Source organism: Psammomys obesus, unplaced genomic scaffold, assembly GCF_907164565.1.
Source record: "Psammomys obesus unplaced genomic scaffold, mPsaObe1.curated_primary_1811, whole genome shotgun sequence".
Classification (NCBI taxonomy): Eukaryota; Metazoa; Chordata; class Mammalia; order Rodentia; family Muridae; genus Psammomys; species Psammomys obesus.
In genome coordinates this window covers 10,503,986-10,511,744 of record NW_026596125.1, presented here as the reverse complement: position 1 = coordinate 10,511,744, position 7,759 = coordinate 10,503,986, and positions in this window count along the sequence as shown.

Here is a 7,759-nt window from a genome sequence, read left to right as displayed (position 1 = left end):
TGTGTGTGTGTGTGTGTGTGTGTGTGTGTGTGTGTGTGTGTGTGTGTAAAATGAGATAAACACATGAGTGGTAAGGGGAGAGAGACAGAGAGGCAGAGAGAAAGAAAAGGTGGGTGGGTAGGGCATTAAACACTGAAATGCAAGCATGTGTCTGGATTGTTCTGTGCCAGAATATACAACAGTCTTTTGTATTATGTCCAGGAGTGATCAGGTTGGATCTTAAGTTAGATATTTCTTTTGAGAACCTTCCATACTGATTTCCAGAATGACACAGCAGTTTAACTCCAGTCATCAGTGAATAAGTGTTCTTTCTTTACATCTGTTCCCAGAGGCTTGCTGGCACCAGAGACAACAAGGCTTACTCAACTCCCACAATCCACTGCCTGTCAGTTCCCCCTAAAGCACGCCTAACAGTAGGAAACTGCACCCTGTCCCTTGCACTCCATTTTCAGGCCCACAACTCTTCCTGCCTTCCCAGAGGCCTACCTGTACGAGGGACAGCCAGATGGCTAAAAGCCAGCATAAGAACACAATCAACAGCCAGGTGTGGTGGCACAAACCTTTAATCCCAGCACTCAGGGGATTGCATTCCAAATGCAATATGTGCTTTTAATAGATAATTGTACTTTTATTAAACTGATTATGCTTATTCCTTATTTAGCTATCTCATTTTATTATTTTTTTCTTTATTTAGCCCTTCTTCCATATCATTCTCATGAGTTTTCTCCTTCATTCAATAACCGATAGTTTGCTTATTTGTTTCATTCTCTTACACTATGTTATGTTCTGGGGCCTGAAAGAAGTTGACATTCACAGTCCATTGTCAGTAATGACCTACAAATTAGATGGACACTTGGAGTATACTATGCAACTTAAAGTGTTGGAGACATTGGAAGGCATTAAAGCTAATTGATCTAGCTGGAATTTGTCCAGAACAGCTATGGAAAATGCATTGTGAAGATTTTATTGACTATTAGTGGCAAAGCCCTTGATTTTATATGTCCTCTAAATGGCAACACCTCCTTTCTCTTAGTTGTCTGCCAGAAGTAAAAGCAAATTCAAGTTCCCTGAGATTTATCTTCAGTCATTGCTTAGACATAAAATGTCACAGACTACTTTGTTTCGGCGAGGTCATCTGGGAGAGACTGCAAGGCTATTAGTTCTGAAGCTTGGGCACAGGAGTTAGTCCTTCGAATTCACAGTTTTCTCATCTGAAAAGAGACAAGGTAAACAGCTACATGTTAAGTTGATTATGAGAACTTGAGCAGGTGACGTTCCTACTGTGCCTTACACAGGACATGGGCGAGAAGAAGCAGACGGTACGTGTTAATATTATACATGAGAGTTCAAAACTTTCAGCTATTCTTTCAACACTCACTTCGCTGAAATCAGAAGGGATAATTACTCTTATTGTACATCAGCCATCAGCTAGAGGAGGGAAAAAAGACACTATAGTCCCAAATCTAAACAAATATTCAAATGAATTTATTTTTAGGTATTTATAGATTCTACCATCTATAATATATTAGTCAATAATAAGGACTATTGTGGCTGATGTACTTATTATTCATTTATTTGATACATTAAATAAAGAATTTTTTGCTACATATAGGTAAAACGCCATTCTAAGTGCTGAGTAAGACAACTATGTTTTCTGGTCCTCAAAAACTGAGATTCTAATGATGAAAAGTCTATTGAATAAGAAATAAGAGAACTTTGAATAAACGGCAACAAGAAAATGGGGGGATAATGTCTCCATGGGGGTTGCCATTTTGTTAAGGGAGCCCACAGATAAAAGTCTGGCCATTTAAAAATGATGGAAAGCATGTGCATTGTGTACTCTGGGCAAAGGGTAGAGCAAGATCAAAGGACTGCAGATGCAAAGAATTCAGAATATTAAAACATTGGGCATGGGCGTGTCCAGAGCAGCTGGAGCAGGAATACTTTAGGACAGAGTGTCAGAACAGAAGAGCATGGGCCAGGGCAGGGTGCTCTTGAATGAAGCAGCAAGGCTTCCATTCCATGGACAGCAGGAAGTGTGTAACAATAAGCAGAGGAAGAATTTGGTTTGAAAACTTCTTACGTATTTACAAAGAGTCATTTGAATAAAAATATAGAGACCTGGAATTGAATAGGACTTTAGTTCTCAATATTTTTAAACATTTTAAATATTCTGAAATATCTTAATTTTAGAATTTTTAAAATGCAGTCAACAAAATAAATATTTAATATAAAATCTTTATATTATAGTAATATTAGATACCAGGCTTAGACTCTGAACTTTAGATACTAGGCCTGTGTTCATTCTACTTAAGGTCCCAAATTTCAGTTCTCAAGGATCTCTGGGTCTCTGAAATGGCTAGGTATGTGAGCCCCTGTATCTGTTCTTACCTTTCTTCTCTTACTTTGCCTCTCTCCTGTCTACTTTACTGCTATGACAACATCAGACTTATTGCTAAGGCACCAGAGTCTTCACTGTAAAGTCTTGAAGAAGATGAGGGTGTTCTGCAGCATTAGGGAGATGATCATTTTCCAGACTGTGTTGTGTATTGATTACTAGGGTTGTGTATTGATTACTGGGTTGTGGCTGTCACTACTATAAGTCCAAGCTCCAAGTTGTCCCCATTAAAATTTCCTTCTGTGTCTCTTTCCATCACTGTTCAATTAGACAACAAAACAACCCCAGGTTCTCCTTTGTTTCTGTATATTCCTAAGCTCTTTCTCCATATCTGATCTCAGTCACTGAATAACCACCAATCAAATGAAAACCTAGTAAGACAAAACCTTTGTATTTCTCTTTCTGTAACTGCCTGCCAGCCATGGAAATTTTTTAAGTAGCCCAACCCTTGACTTATTTCAAACTCCCCCAAATTTTCTACTAATTGGCCTAATGTAAATATTGCTGTTGCTTAAATTTTTAAACAATTCCTTAAACCCCGCACACACACACGGAGTTTTAGCAAGTAAACTTTATTTTCAGGAAGATATTACTTCAGACCTATTTGTCCATCACTTACACATTGCCACTACTATCCAGAGAATGGTGAAAGAAAGGATTTACTGATTGAAATACTTCTTAATAAGTCATTGGCCTCAGTCATGGAGTTCCTCCATTTGTAGAGGAAGTGATTAAACCACAGAAGACAAGTCTTTTCCATTACTGTGAGCCCTGCTGAACTTGAGAGAATGAACAAGGACACCAGGAATGAATTCTTTCTTCCGTGGGTTTTCAGGGAACAATCGGGGCTTTTACCCTTGCATCTGAGAATCTATAGTCCAGAGAAGCAGAGTTTTAGAGAACATGGGTTTGAAGTAAAGACACATGAACTGACAGGATATGTGTATTTCCAAGGAATAGCTGAAGTAAAGAAGATTCTCAGTATTCGGGAGAGAACAAGTGAGCACATACTTTGGTCACAATCTGGGCACACCCTATGAAGAAGCAGAGGACACCAATAAATGCTCACCTATGCCTTTCCTTTGCAAAACCAAAGAAAAGTGAATGAAACCAAAGGAAAGACTGGATGAAGCAAGACAGAGAGGAGGGATGGGAGGAAGTAAAGAAAAAGTACACTGTTGGTCCCAACCAAGGTACCAAAAGTCCAGAGGAAGTTCACATCTATAATAATGCTGTGTCTACAGCTTCACAGTAGTTGGAGTAATTTGTATCACATCTACTGCTATGTAAATTTTTCAGTTCCTGGGATCTCTACGAAATAGCTATTTGATGTATCCTGCTACTTACAAAAATTGAAAACCAGTAACTACTGCAGCTTAGCAGACATTTCCCATCATACTGATCCTCTTGAAATGCTCCCGGGGGCCTATCAGCGAGCTCCTTACGATCCCACAAGGAGGAAGTCCATGGCCAAGAGGAACAGTTGTAGGTATTCTGCATCGAGCTGCCACAGAATCACTGTTGTAAGGGCCACCACAGGTAACCATGAGAATGAGGTCCTGCACTTGCTTGGTTTACTTCAGATTCTTGTAAAATTCTGCACACACAGCCAGTACTGTGACCTGCTTTCATACACATCATTGAAACTAAATTGCTGCAATTTTTCTCTCATGTGAGTTTCAATTATGTTGGTAAAAATGAATTACTAACAAGAATTTTAGCAACTGACTTTATCAGGAAGAGTCCATAAATGTCTAGACCCCAGCAAAACCATCCTTGATGTAATCTCTAAAATCTCAAATAATATAATCTGCAACCAGGCCCCTAAATCTCCTATGTCTGCTTGAAACACTTCTCTTTCCTCCCATCAGCTACAGGTCCAGGGTGCCTGCCCCTCCTCCTATCTGCAGCTCTCTTTTGCTGCTCTCTCAGGGGCTATCAATCTTGGCCATCTCACTTCTGCTAAAATGCCATTCCCTGCCCCCAGACATCTTCTCTCACTCCTTAGCTCCTTGAACTAGCTAAGGCACTGAAACTGTGCAAACCATGTGCCATCCTTTTGTAATATTTATCAAATTTTCTTTTTATTTAATTGTGTGTGTATGCTTGCATAAATACACACACACATTTGGAGGTCAGAGGACAAATTGTAGGAGTTAATTCTTTCCTTCCATAAGAGGTCTTCAGATGTGAGACCAGTAGCTGGAATGACAATTTTAATATGTTCCAAGGACTAAATGGAAATCTAGAAGGGTAAGAACTTGAAATCTAGTTCTGCATTTCTACTATTTAAAAAGAGGAGAAAACATAAAAGATATTTGGTATGTTTATCTTAGTTTATGCTTTGTTTTGTTTTTGATTACTTGATAAGAAGTTGGAAATGATAAACATAATAGGCAAAACACTTTACTCTAAACATAGTAAATTATACAATCACATAATGAAAATTGGGGAACTGTTATTGATGGATGTTACTGAGTAAAGCACCACTCAATTATATCAGTTTTACATATACAGTGTGTATGCGTTTGAACAGTACTGTGAAGCCAGACCACACATATACACATATTCACAGAATCCATACTAGAATGAGGAGACACAAATATCCTACCACCACAGACAATAAAATAAAATAAAATTACCCTCTATACAATATTACCCTCTATATGATAACTACTGGTTGGTTTTACTCACTATAATTGTGTCATTTCTAGAATATCAATAAACAAATTTGTGTAATCTTTAATACATACAGTTGAATTCTCATTCAATGCAATGCCCTTTTGTTATATCCATATCATAGAGATGCACTGACTATCTCATCTAAAATTTGGTTTTCATGTAAAATCTTGGTTTAGATGATGCACAACTAGTAAAATAATACAAAAATATTTACTGTTCATAAAATAGGCATGTAGAAAACAACAGAACAAGCACTCAATAAGGTAAAACAAAACAAAACAAAATAAAATTTTCTTGAAAATGAAGACTTTGCCTTTTATTTTGGTTAGGGGGAGACTGGAGTGACAACTCTCAAATGTGTCATGAACTTGATATGAGTGGAGCTTCTACCTGTTTTGAAGAGAAGCTATTTTCTATCAGTTTACTGACATACAGGTCAATAGGATGATAAAATGGTGGGTGTGAAAGTCAGAAGCATGAAATCAAAAAGTGTGAGAAACTCTACACCACCCCAAGACTCATCTAAGTTATTGAATATATTAGCTACTGACCCTTACTTCAGGATGGTTTTCCATTACATGGTTGTATTACAGTATGTCTGTACAATCACCTGTTAAAAGGTATTTGAGTATCAGAAAGCTTCTAGATTTGGGCTATTACAAACCTAGACTCTATGGACATTCATACATAAGATTTTATGTAGCTAAATTTTTTATTATTAATTATTAATTTTTATATTAATTATAGTTCACTTTCTTTCCCAGCTATAGCCCCCCCTCCCTTCCCAATCCTTCTCTTCCTCCCTTATCTCTTCCTATGCCCCTCTCCAATTCCAGGGATGGGGGAGGTCCTCCTCCACATCCATCTGACCCCACCTTATCAGGTCCCATCAGAACTGGCTGCATATTTCTTCTTTGTGGCATGACAAGGCTGCTCCCCCATCCAGGGGTGGTAGTCAAAGAGCTAGCTACTGAGTTCATGTCAGAGACAGTCCCTGTTCCCCTTACTATGGGGTACAGAGCTAAACAGAGAATTCTCTGTAAAGGAATATAGAATGACAGGGAATCACTTAAAGAAATGCTCAACATCTTTAGTCATCAGAGAGATGCAAATCAAAATGACCCTGAGATTTCACTTTACACCCATCAGAATGGCTAAGATCAAATCCTCAAGTGACAATAATTCTAGATATAAATTTTATTTCTCCATATGTGCTCAGGCATGCAATTGCTCATATCTACAAAAAGGCCATGTTTACCTTTGTAAGGAGTGATTAAATTATAGCCTCTAAAGAAACTATCCTTTTGCACACTTACATACAACATATATGTATGTGTGAGGATGTGTATTGAAGAGCTTTAAATATGACAATGATATACATTACTTATTAAACTACTAATGGCTGTTTTATTTACTCCTGTGGTTTGAATGAGAATGGCCCCAATTTCTTTTATGCTTGAATACTTAGTCTCCAGTTGGTGGAAATTTTTGAGAAGGATTAGGAGGTGTGGCCTTTGAGGTTTCAAGAGACTCTGCTCTTCCCAGTGTACTCTTTGCCTCCTGCTTGAGATTTGAAGTGTGAGCTCTCAAATATTCATAAGTGTTGTTATAATGAAAGGAAATCCAAAACATTTAATTTTACCAGTAGAGTCCCCAGCTAGTTGGAAGGGTGAAAGCCTACTAAATCAGAGAGAAACAGAAAACACCCAGCTGACTATTTTACTCAGCTAATGTCCCAGAAGGAAAATGCCAAAAGCTGCTTCTTCTTCTTCTTCTTCTTCTTCTTCTTCTTCTTCTTCTTCTTCTTCTTCTTCTTCTTCTTCTTCTTCTTTCTTCTTTCTCCTTTTTCTTCTTTCTCTTCCTCCTCCTCCTTCTTCTTCTACAGGCTGTCTTAAATACACTCTATGTCCCTCCTTTCTATTTAGCCATTGTCAACTGGTTACTTGCTCCTCATCTTGACCTAGGGTTAAAGTTATTGTTATTTAATTTAGTTTATAGAAAGCTCTTGGATTAAAGCTGTGTGCTGGAGTTGAGACAAAACCAAAAGAATTTGTTTACAGCAAACAGAAAGCTCTAGGATCATATATTGAGCCATATCTTGAGAGACCAAATAATTGAAAAAAAATTTTTTTTGGGGGGTATTGTTTTAGGGTTTGGAGCACAAGCCTGAACAAAGGCCAGCCAGGTGGAGACATGTCCAACCACCGGCAGGGGAAGAGCTAGCCTTACGACATTTTTTTCCTGCCCACTAGAGATACAGTTGCTAGAAGATCAGCCCAGATGGCCAGGCCAGACTTATTTATGATCTTGGTGCCTAACGTAAAGCACTCATTTCAAAAGTCAATTTCCTTTACCCCATCATGTAATGCCAAGACATGTAATCTGCCACTTGCGTTTTTTCCCTTTAAAAACTTTGTTCCCAGAGACAGCCCCACCACATTCCTCCTCTTCACAAAGGAGGTTGCTGTGACTCAGGCTCAAGCTTGTATTAAATAAACCCTCATGCATTTGCAGTGGAGTTGATTCCTGGTGGTCTTTGGAGGTCTCACAAACTGTGCATAACAATAACAATTAGAAATTGGTTTTTATCTGGTATAAACAAAGAAGAAAGAAAGAGAGGGAGAGGGAGAATGAAAGAAAGAAAGAAAGAAAGAAAGAAAGAAAGAAAGAAAGAAAGAA